Consider the following 13083-nt stretch of genomic DNA (forward strand, 5'->3'; position numbering starts at 1 on the left):
CAGAAATGTCCTCTTGATATGGATCGGAAAATAATTCCTGTGACTCAAGCGGAAGGTATGTGGTGGTGGTGGTGTTGTTGGTGGTAGTGTCTTTGGGGGTGCACATAGCAGAGAGTGAAGAAGAGGGTGCAGATCGAGAGGATGAGGAGGGTGCAGAAGAGTAAGGCTGAGTGAGCCACTCAACCAAGTCTGGTGCGTCCTTTAAAGTAATTGAACGCACCTTCTGCAACTTCCCACTTTGGCTCAAGCCTGTTGCTCCTGCCCTACCCCTACCACCCCTGCGGAAGGGCCTGCCTCTTCCTCTGCCTGTCATTTTTTAAATGACCCTGTGACAAAACTCTCAGTCCCTATACCGATGAAGGACTGCTGCAGTATAGGGCAGCGGTCAGCAGTAGTGCACCTCAACCCCATGTATTGTGGACCGATACCAGTCCTTATAGAATAGCAGACTGTACCTCACTCAACCCTATGTACTGTAGCACCCTACACCAAGTTACCAGTCCTTATAAGGACCTTTGTGGACCAAGTAGGTTGTGTGTGACTGATTAGCAGACTGTACGTCAGTCCCTATACTGCTGAAGGACTGCTGCAGTATAGGGCAGCGGTCAGCAGTAGTGCACCTCAACCCTATGTATTGTGGACCGATACCAGTCCTTACAGAATAGCAGACTGTACCTCACTCAACCCTATGTATTGTAGCACCCTAGGCAGACCAAGTTACCAGTCCTGATAAAGAGCTTTGTGGAACAAGTGAGTTGTGAATGATTAGCAGACTGCAGCAGAAGGGCAGCAGTCAAGTATAATATTCTTTCTATATTTGGAAGAAAGAATATTATACGTGTACAACCCTATTACCATACCACTGATACCAGTCCCGAAAAGAACCTTTGTGGAACTAATAGTAACAGCTACTGTTTGAACTGACCCTCACTGCCTGACACACTGCTTCCTGCCTGTCCCTATATAAAATGGCAAAACAGAGGCTACTGAAACAATAACTGGTTACTGGGATAGCACTTTTATGGACCTGATAGTAACAGCTAATGATGATGATGATGACTAATCTGGCTGTCCCTACAACAGCAGCACACAGCACCCTGTCCCTTTCTCTAAACTGACAAAAGACACTCAGGCTGCTGCAACAATCAGTAGCACAGCAAACCTATATACACCTAACACCTATACCAGTCCTGAAAAGAACTTTTGTGTACCAAATAGCTAGCGATTTATCTCTCCCTACTCCACACAGCAACCTCTCCCTATAGTGACAGAAGAAAGAATGTAAAATGGCCGCCGGATCGGGTGTATTTATAAGTTAGGGGGAATGTCCAAGTGTCCATGTGCTGTAATGTCTCAATTGGCTGTCCTGTACCCCATGATGGATGTGTCATCATAGGTCAAAGTTCTTTTACACAGAAAAACGCGGAAGTTATTTAATATATTATTTAATTATTATTCAATTATTTCTAATAAAAATGCTATAAATCTATCCTCTATTTTGTAAATGCTATAACTTTTGCGCAAATCAATCAATATCCACTTATTGTGATTTTTTTTTACCAAAAATATGTAGACTACATATCGTCCTAAACTGAGGGGAAAAAAAATTATATACATTTTTTGGGGGTATTTATTTTAGCAAAAGGTAAAAAATAGAAATATTTTTTTCAAAATTGTTGCTCTTTTTTTGTTTATAGCGCAAAAAATAAAAACCGCAGAGGTGATCAAATACCACCAAAAGAAAGCTCTATTTGTGGGGGGGGGGGAAGACACAGATTTTGTTTGCAACATCGCATGACCGCGCAATTGTCAGTTAAAACAACGCAGTTCTGTATCACAAAAAGTGCTCTGGTCAGGAAGGGGTTTAAATCTTTCCGGGGCTGAAGTGGTTAAAAAGTCGAACATAATACAATTATATATAAAAACATATATATATATTTTTTAAAACTGTCATTTTGAGTTTCAGTTTTGGCAAAATGCATTCTGCATTTTTGGTTTCAGTACCAAAGCTTTTCTGACGCTTTTTTTTTTTTTTAACACAAAGGCGCTTCAAAATCTATTGATTAAAAAGTCCAATATAATACAATTCTATATACAAAAAAATATATTGTACGTTGTACCCCATACTCATTCACATAGGGTGGGGGGCCGGGATCCGGGGGCCCCCTTATTAAAGGGGGCTCCCGGATTCCAATAAGGCCCCCGCCCGCAGACCCCGACAACCAACGGCCAGGGTTGTCGGGAAGAGGCCCTTGTCCTCATCAACACGGGGACAAGGTGCTTTGGGGTGGGGGGGGGGGCGCGCGGCCCCACCCCCTTTCCTGGCCGGCTGGGTAGCGTGCTCGGATAAGGGTCTGATATGGACCTGGGGGGGACCCCCACGCCGATTTTTCGGCGTAGGGGTTCCCCTTTAAGTCCATACCAGGTGACGGGGCCAGCAACGCCTCCTTCGCTGGCCCCGGCTACCTGGAGACGCGCGTGTGGGCGAGTCCGTTTTATTTCAAAAGAACGGCGGATAGTCCGGCGGACTTAGTACGTCGTATTAGTCCGCTGAAAAAGTGGCGTGTGTGTGGGCAAGTAGCTCGTTCGGACAGTCCGGCGGAAAGTCTGCCAGACTAAGTCCGCCGGATAGTCTGCTACGTGTGTACACGACATTACTTGTGCTACCTGCAGTCTGCGTTACTTAGTCCTGCCCCTTGCATTCTATGGTGCATACTATAGACCTCTGATCTTTGCATTACTTACTCCTGATCCATGCTTTCTGTGTTACTTTGTCCTGTCCCTTGCACTCTGCATTACATACTACAGCACTCGGTCTTATTTACTCCTGACCCCTGCACTCTATGTTACTTATTCCTGCCCTTTGCACTCAGTGTTACATACTACAGACCCCTACACTTTATGTTACATACTCCTGGCCCTGCACTCTGCAGTACATACTACAAACCTCTGCATTTGGGTTCATTGCGGGGGATTTATTTTATTTATTTTTACATTATTAAATTGTGTTTTAAAAAAAAAAAAGAAATTGGTCAATTTTATTGCTTTCACAAGGAATATAAACATCCCTTGTGACAGTTATAGGTGGTGACAGGCACTCTTTATGGAGGGATCTAAAAGACCCCAAATCCCTCCTTTACACTTCAAAGTATTCAGTTTGCCATTTTCAGCGATTCTGAATACTGAATATATTTTTTAAATCCGGTGCCATTGGCAGCCGAGTAAACAGGAAGTGACGTTGTGAGGTCGCTCCCGTGTTCACATTCAGCAGACTGGAATGACGCCGTTTACAGCTTTGTTCCAGTCTGCCACTAGGCGCCGGGAACTGCCGGATCGCAGATCGGGTCTCCAGGTGGGACGGGAGGCCCGGTCAGAGTGGTGGGAGGCGGCGGCAGGGGGGGGGTGTCCCCTCCCGCTCCTCCGGGGTAACAGTCGAGCAGTTTTTGGAAAGCCGCTCTAAAAAAACGGTAACGATAATGCCTGCAGCTGCGGGCATCATGCCGGTATAACCCCCGAAAGCCGAGGCCGCATATCTGCGTACGCTCGGTGGGTGACCAAATACTGGTAAAAGAAAGCTGTATTTGTGGGAAAAAATAAGGAAGTCAATTTTATTCGGGTACAGCTTTGCACGACCGCGCAATTGTGTTACGTACCGCGTGGTGGGTCTGACTTTGTAGAAGGAGACCTCTCTTATAGCCCTGGCTCAGGAGCCACTGGAGTGGGAACAGTAGAGTCGAGAGTGCAGTGAGGTAGGAGTGCCTGTTTGTGGTGTGGGCACGGATGGATGGATGGATGATGAGCCACCAGACAGTTCTGGATGCTGATTTCAGCGGGGTGCAGGTCAGCAATCTGAAGGCTGGCAGGAACAGACTGGAGCAGAATGAGACAAGCCGGGCCAAACACAGGTAATCAATATGGATCAATAGGCAGGAGCAAGGTGAGACAAGCCAGGCCAATCAATATGGATCAATAGGCAGGAGCAAGGTGAGACAAGCCGGGCCAATCAATATGGATCAATAGGCAGGAGCAAGGTGAGACAAGCCGGGCCAAACACATGTAATCAATATGGATCAATAGGCAGGAGCGAGGTGAGACAAGCAAACACAGGTAGACAGGCAGGTAGGGCTGTAGCTAAAGCGGAGTCAGATGAACAGGCAGAGGTCGGCAACAGGATGTCAGCAAGGAAGTCCTTATAGCAGAGTCAAGGCAAGCCAAGGCCGGCGTTGGGGAGATCGGGTAAGTCAAGCAGAGCTGGGTAAATACAGGTGATCAGGAGGCAGGTACAGGTATACAGGAATCAAATAGCTCTGCACTTGTGCAGCTGCTGTCCTTTTAAAGGCCTATTGGCGCCAAAGAGCATCTAATGCGTGCGCACACGCACCTGGCGCGTGTTCTTGTGCACGCGTGCACACACAGTCGCGCCCGGCGCGCTGTCACGCACATGACGCTGTCTGACTGGTACGCGTGTGCGCACCTCCGTCTTGACACAGCAGATCCCTGACAAAGTGTCAGTTAAAGTAACGTTGTGTCGTATCGCAAAAAATGGCCTGGTAATGAAGGGGGGTAAATCCTCCGGAAGGCAAGTGGTTAACTGCAAAACATCAGTTGTATCCAAATAGGCAGCTAAGAGTTACAAACTCCCCGAGCGCTGATTCCACGTCCTGTGTGTGTGTTTTTTTTTTCCCCCTTATTTTTGTACATGAGGTTCCCTGAGGAATAAGGAAGGAAATAATTATTTATCCGTTCCAGCGATGTGTGCCTAAAATTGGAGAGTGCGGTCAGCTGACCGCGTTCTACGCGCTTCTATAATGTTTTTTTTTCCTGTAGGTGTATCCCATTAGATAGCAAAGATTATATATAGCCAAAGGTGTTTTTTTTTTTTTTTGCTTTTGGATAAAGAAGAGAAAGATGAAACAAACTATCACTTTATTTTTTGCTGTTTAGTTTAGCCCCAGAAGAATTTACCCCCTTCCTGACTGGGGCATTTCCTGCGATACGCCACTACGTCGATTTACCTGAAAATTGCGCGGTCGATGCGACATTGTACCCAAAAAAATTGACATCCTTTTTTTACTACAAATAGAGCTTTCCTTTGGTGGTATTTGATCACCTCTGCGTTTTTTTTTTTTTTTTGCGCTATAAACGAAAAAAAGAATGACAATTTTGAAAAACAAAACAATATTTTTTTACTTTTTGCTATAATAAATATCTAAAAAAAAAAAAAAAAAACACAAAACAAATTTCTTCATCAATATAGGCCAATATGTATTTTATATATTTTTGGTAAATAAAATTGCAATAGGTGTATATTGATTGGTTTGCGCAAAAGTTATAGTGTCTACAAAATAGGGAATAGATTTATGGCATTTTTTTTTTTTTTTTTTACTAGTAATGGCGGCGATCTGCGATTTTTAGCAGGACTGCGACATTGCGGCAGACAGATTGGACACTTTTGACACTTTTTTTTGGGACCAGTGACATTTATACAGCGATCAGTGCTATAAAAATGCACTGATAACTGTATAAATTTCACTGGCGACAATTTTGAAACAAAAACATATATATATTTTTTTGCTTTCACTTCCAAAAAAACAAAAAATAAAAACAAATGTATTCCTCAAAGAGGATCTGGTCCCTGGTATGTCCTAGTAGATATGGCACATCATCCCAAAATTAGGATATAATAAAGGACAGGGGAGTGGGGATTATAACGGTGCCAGTGACATTTTGTATAATTTAATATAATATAATATATTATCCCCCCTCCTTTGTCCTTTATTATAAATGTATTCATCAGTTTTGGCCAATATATTCTGCTACATATTTTTCGGAAAAAAAAAAAAAAAAATGTAAAAAAATAAGGGTATATTGATTGGTTTGCACAAAAGTTATCGCGTCTACAAAATAGGGGATATATTTATGGCATTTTTATTATTTATTTATTTTGTACTAGTAATGACGGTGATCAGCGATTTTTTTTTTTTTAGCAGGACTGCGACACTGCGGCGGGCAGATTGGACACCTAACTGACATTTTTGACACTTTTTTTTTTTTTAAATTTAGGAACCAGTGACATTATTACAGTAATCAGTGCTAAAAAAAAAATGCATAGTCACTGTAATAATGACACAGGCAGGGAAGGGGTTAACATCAGGGGCTATCAAAGGGTTAAATGTGTTCCCTGAAGGTGTTTTCTAACTGTATGGGGGATGGGCTGCCTGGGGGAAACACACAGATCCGTCTTCCTGCATAGCAGAAAGACAAGATCTGTGTGATCTGCCCTGTCGGAACGGAGATCTGCCTTGTTTACACAGAGTCCGCCGGACCCGCTGATTGGCTCACCCCCCGCTGGCCAATGGGAGCACGTGGCGGGGCCACAAGAGAGACGACGTGCAGCTACGGTGATTCGCAGGATTGTGCCACCTTGTCGCCGTGTAATGACGGCGGCTGGTCAGCAAGCGTAGAATAATGGTAGGATAATGCCAGTGTCATTTTGACCAATGAGGATGGCCAGTGCTGGACTGAGGAGGAAATTTGTGACATCACTGTTACACGGAGAAAGCTTTTTATTTTTATTTATTTATCTATTTTTTTATTCCTGGGGGAATAGGGATAGGAAAAAAAATAGGTGGGGGTCTACTTTGATCATTTTTATTTCTTTACACCTGAATCTTCACTGCCATAAACGAGCGCAGAACCGTCTCAACTAGAGATGCACCAATACCATTTTTTTTTTTTTTACGAGTACCGATACTTTTTAGTACTCGCCGATACCAATTACCAATATCTGCCGCAACTTTTTTGTTTACACCTCAACTGTCAGCAATGGTACAAAGCATTGAAAAAGTTATTTACAAATTAAATTATTTATTTATTTATTTTTATTTTGTGCATTTTTCAACGTGAAACATGTAAATATATGTTAAAGGTGTAAAAATATTAACGAACAAAGCAAACAACAAAAAAAGTTTTAATTATTAATAGTTTATAAAATATATATACATTATATTATATTATTATTATTATTATAATATTATATTATACAAATGCACTTATTCCTGTGTAAATGACACTGGCAGTGAAGGGGTTAACCAGGGGGTGGCAGTGTAGGGGTTAAGTGTGTCCTAGGGGTGTGTTACTAACTGTGGGGGGGCTGGGCTGTGTGTTAGTGAACACTGATCTCTACTCCAATCACAGGGAGCAGAGATCAGTGTCACTTGTTGCTAGGCAGAACGGGGAGATGCTGTTTACTTCTGCATCTCCCCGTTCAGCCTCCCCATGAGACGACTACGGGTCTCCCCGCAGCGATCGAGTCCGCAGGACCCACGACCGGACTCACGGGGGTCCCGATGGCGGCAATTTCAAATGGACGTACCTGTATGCCAGTTTGCCTGCCCATGCCATTCTGCCGACGTACATTGTCATGCGCCAGTCAGGAAGTGGTTAAAGGCAGATGGATCCCTGAATAGTATAAAAACCAAACGATTTTATTTGTACATAAACAATGTTAAAACAAAGGCACGTATGACATGTGCATTATTAAAAACATATGCACAAACACATCTATTAGTAGCAATAATGATACATCAAATCACATTGTGTCCCAGATAAATGAGCAATTAAATGAGTCCTTGTGCATTAACGAGTTTCACTTTCAGCTTCCTCAGGATACACAACAGGACAGAACAGGATTCACTATATAAATGAAAAAAACAAGTTACATCCACGCAAAGTATATGACTATTGCCACATATCTATATAAAATACATCCATAGAGAGTGTTCGACTTGCCTGGAAATGTAAGCCCATATACAGGGAAGCTCCTGGGGCGGGGCACTGGGGCACAAAAGAGGGGAAAAAAACAGCCAAAACTCCACCCCTCAATTGAAATGTAAAACAGCTTGTGATAGTACAAAATGTCCTAAGGGATGGGGAAGTCAAGACAAAAAGTGAATCTTCTCAATGGGTACATAGAAAGCAATATAAACTTAATAGGAGTTCTGACTCTTCCCCATTCTCTGCAAAACAAGGATCAGCTTGGCTTGCATGGCCGTTTAAAGGAGAATCATGGGGATCCGGGTGGATCCCGACGTTAAAGTCGGGATCTTTCCAGAGCCTGGATCCAGCGAGTGATGTCAGCCGACAGCAGGCTTTAGCCTGCTGTCAGCTGAATATGGGTTACAAGAGTGCAGAATGAAGCGCACTCCTATGTCAGGATGCACCCGGATGCCTGGACTGGCAACTTGCTCAGCCTCTCAGTGAGCCCAGCGCTCCAGTAAGCGCTGGAGAGGCAGAGCTCTTTGCATGAGACCGATAACTGAGCGATCAGCGGTCTTTGATCTCTCAGTTCCCAGAGTATAGGCAGTGGGGGACAGATGAAGTATCAGATCTATGCTGCATCCACCTAGGAGAGTATAAATATTTTTTTTTTCATATCCCACACTCTTTTAATATCCCTGCTCCAGGATAGGTTTATCCAACATTGATATTCACTTATTTGTACTTTTTTGGTATGTTAAATATACTATTAAACAGGTTCTGTTACAGCATATCTGTTTGTTAACTACAAAAAATATATATACCTGTTGGCCTTGCTAGAAATATAGTGAGCTGATAACTTCCTATACTGTCTGCCCATGTTCTTTCTATAAATAACAGATCACCTCTCCCCTATGTTATTGATGTAGTGGATGACATTTTGGACAAAATGTCATACGCATGTAAATTTAGTTTTTGCTTCAGAACAGTAGGGGCTCTGAGGGTTAATTATGTAGGTTGGCCTTGACCTCAGTCTGGCCGGGCTGTGTTAGAAGTTCTGCCTGGTCATGTGAATGGTGAGGTGCACATGACAGACCAGAACCAGGCCTGGTTGGACGTTTTGAGTGTCAACCTTCTCGGAACCAATCAGTGGGAGTGCCGGGCCCCACTGGGGAGTCTGGGAAGGGGTACTTAAGATGTGTGGGTTACGTGTTTAGAAGGAGAGGAGTTCGTGAGACCTGTGTGGTCTGTTCTGGTTCTAGGACGGGGGTAACCCCGTGAGGGACGCCTCACGGGGTGTTCGACATCCCGCAACATGTTCCTGTTAGAGGCCCCTGATAGACCTGCCTGGTCTGGGGTAGGGATCCATCTGTTCCCGAGTCTTGGAACCCGCTGGTCCGAGGCGCAGTAACTGAGGGAGGATTCAAGGTGTCCGGGTGTGCTCTTGGCTTGGAGAGGCACCACAGCTCGTGAAAGTGACCGGGGGAGGACTCTTCGGAGGAGGGCCGGCAAGTGGCATTCTGGGAAGTGCCTGGTTACTGAGTTGGGAAGGACATTGACGAATCCACGCTTTTCCAGTACCATTGAGGAGACGGGAAACGTTCCAGGTACGGAGAAAAAAAAGGTTCCTGTTCACCCCTAGTTATAACTTGTCCACGTTCATATGATTGCTTCAAGTTTTGAGTCAACGTGCTGACTGCCATGATCTCTGGCTAGAGATCTGTTCAGCCTTGAAGTACCTAGCTGCGAGTGGTTACTCTCTGGGTGGAATTAGAGACTTTGCTAGACCTGCAGTTCAAGGTGCCTGAGTTCTTCTCCCGTGCCCTCTGTTCCCACAAGAGACTGTGTTATTGGATGTTATCACTGCAAAATAAAACCTTTCAAAAGGACTTTATTTGTGTCAGCGTTCAAGTTGTTGGGTATGAACCCTGGGAACCCCTATACGTGGAAGAACAGGCCAAGAGGAAATAACTGGTTGTGGCCACTACATTGAAAAAAGAAAAAAAAGGTGGTGTTGTGTAGTCCTGTTCTAGGGTCACAATGCTGCTGCCTAGAAATAGTACAGTGAGGTCAGGAGTGTGAGTCAAGCTCATTCTCCTATTGTGTTACCTTCCGCTCAGGCAATGGAGACAGTCCAGCTCTCTTCTTATTGGCCAGAGGTGGCTGCTCACTTCTCTATGGCCACGATGGGCACCATTCTGTGGATACCACCTCCTTTCTCTTTATTGGCTGGTGTTGCTGCACGTCGCTCAATTTGAGTATCACAAGCCCAGGGCTCTTATTTTGCTTATTTTTTTTTTGCTTATTTTGCTTCATTTTGCTTCCCTACGACCAGGAATGGCCATGTAGACGGGAGCGGACTACGGTTATATGATTTTGCAGAATTGCCTCCTTTGTTCCAAACTGCTCCTGTGTTCCCCCTAGTGCTGGACTGGGATCATTGACCTCAGCTTTTGGGCGTACAGAGAAAAGCATTATGGGAGATGTAGTCTTCTGAATAGGCAATGCTGAAGTGCAGAACTGACCATGGACTACATCGCCCGGCTATAAAAGGATCTGCTGACCAGGCCTGTGCTCTCTTGCTTCCTGGACCCCATCGTGTGAGAACCATCTTGCCGCTGTGTGAGGGGATCGCGGCCTATTACGCGATACACACCCCACAGCTCCTGAAGGACAGTCCGCAGCAGCACAGCACACCGTGGAACCGTCCGGTTCACTGACTCAGCAGACCAATCGCCTTCTCTACCCATCTGCAGCAACAAGAATAGTTTAGTTGTTCCCCCTTGGGGAACTGCCGCGCGGCGTCAGGATTGGCGAGGGGGCCTTTGACCACAGATTGTATTGCCTTTTACACATATCACACATTGGACACTGTGCACAAACAACCTGTACCTGGATCACAGAGGATTCCTATAGGGCAGAGTCAGCTATCTTGCCTTGGTCATCATCACTTTACCACAATAAGAGCTCCAACTTGCTGGTGAAGATGGTGCAAGGCCTTGGTGTTAGAACATCATTGGTATTGCTCTTAAAGGGGACACGTCCTCGGTATCTATAATTTATCATCTCTCATTGGGATTAAAGGTATTATAGGCCAGCCCGAGCTTCCTCTTTATTCAGAAACATTTCCTCAATCCATCACTAGCTTTCTCAAGGGACTCATTTGTGTCCATCTTTATCATTCATTTGCCATTATTAATTGTTATTGCTGAAAGCATCATTTCAACCTAGTCTTGGCTGTAACCAGGATTTGGTTGACTAATCCTTTGCTCAAACATCTCTTTTTCTGAGTAAGTCAAATATTAGAGAGTTGTAACTACTTGCCTTGTGTCCGTTTGCCATTTAAAAGTATATGCAACATGTCTGAACCTAGAGTGTCAGAGGGACTGGAAAGTTGACAGGGTCAGCTGCACAGGAGAACACACATAACCAAGCAATGCTCAAGGGGGCAGTGCTACAGCCATGAACTTTATGGCACATAATAGAAGGCATAGATGGCACTATCCATGGACTGTCAACCTGTCTTGAATTTCCTTGTTGCCAGCCTCTGCCTTGAACATGGATTACTCTTTCAGATTGCCAACAACCCCGACCTCGGATTGTTTACTGAATTATGCTTGTCCGCTACCTGTTTTGATTCTGGAACCATTTTCTGGGTTACGCAACCAGGTTCAGCCTTCCAAGACCTCCACCAGCCTCTGGACTGTGGCAAAGATGCTCTTCTGCAAGGGCCATGACCCTTGCCTGACCAGCCCAGAATACAGGTACGTCACTGGGCTTCAGAAGACATTTTGTTTCCTTGCTCTCTACTAGCTGTACCTCATGTATATCCATGTGGTCACCAGGAATGGACATGTACTTGATGGCACAAAATAGAATGTATGAATGGCACCATCCATGGACTGTCATTCTGTCTTTAAATTCCTTGTTGCCAGCCTCTGCCTTTAACTTAGATTACACTTTCAGATTGCCAACATCCCTGACCTTGGATTTTTTACTGAATTATGCTTACCTGCTTTGATTCTGGAACCATTTTCTGGATTACGCAACCAGGTTCAGCCTTCTAAGCCCTCCACCAGCCTCTGGACTGTGGCAAAGATGCTCTTCTGCAGTGCCCATGACCCTTGCCTGACCAGCCCAGAATACAGGTACATATCACAAGCCCAGAGCTCTGGGCTTCAGAAGACATTTTGCTTCCTTGCTCTCTACTAGCTGTACCTCATGTATATCCATGTGGTCACCAGGAATGGACATGAACTTGATGGCACAAAATAGAATGTATGAATGGCACCATCCATGGACTTTCATCCTGTCTTTAAATTCCTTGTTGCCAGCCGCCTCTGCCTTAAACTTAGATTACTTTTTCAGATTGCCAACAGCCCTGACCTCGGATTGTTTACTGAATTATGCTTACCTGCTACCTGCTTTGATTCAGGAGCCATTTTCCGGATTCTGCAACCAGGTTCAGCCTTCCAAGACCTCCACCAGCCTCTGGACTGTGGCATAGATGCTCTTCTGCAACGCTCATGACCGTTGCCTGACCAGCCAAGAATACAGGCACGCTATCCTTTTTCTTCGCTCGTCCCGGTACCATCTGGCCAGGAACTGTGGCATTGTGTGCCAAAACCTGGGGGTAACCAAGTACCAGTAGGCCAGCTTGCCTAAAGTGAATGGGGGCTAAAAGGCAGACAAAACACTCATTGGCTTCAGCTCCTGACCTAGGAGTTGGGTTGAACTTCACAAGCGGGTGAGCACTATCACCGTAGGAAAGGTAGGGTGTTTATGTCAAAATTATCAGATGAAAAAAAAAAAACCTTAAAAAGAAAACGAATGCAACCATCACATCTAAGGAACAACATGCTGCAATATATTACTTTTTTTGGCTTTATATACATTTTAGGAACACTTGGACACCTTTAGAAAAGTTATCTTCATCCCCGGCAATAAATTATATCCTTACAAAATAATTGTTATTTTTTGGAAATGCATTGCCCTCTCCAAATTTATGGACATTCATTCAGCTGAGACTATAAATCTCCTTTACTGTGACCTTGCTACTGGGAGGAAATGAACCTGGGTTATTCTGTACTGAAGGAGAAAGACAGGAAAACAACCTCCCCGCTCAACAATCTCCCAGCCTGTGACGGAGCACAGCCCACTCCAACTAATACATGCAAAAAAAACTTTTCATATCTGAAGCTAACTCTCTGTTCAAAGAGCAGGAAGTATCACAATACAATGGGAATCATTGAGCCAGAAAGCTACTCAGTGTGCGGGGCTCTCAGTCTGGCTTCTCTCTTAGTCTTTCATTGGTTTCGATTAAGT

The sequence above is a fragment of the Lithobates pipiens genome, unplaced genomic scaffold, assembly GCF_037356315.1.
Source record: "Lithobates pipiens isolate NorthernLeopardFrog02 unplaced genomic scaffold, aLitPip1_a1.2 Scaffold_19, whole genome shotgun sequence".
NCBI lineage: Eukaryota > Metazoa > Chordata > Amphibia > Anura > Ranidae > Lithobates > Lithobates pipiens.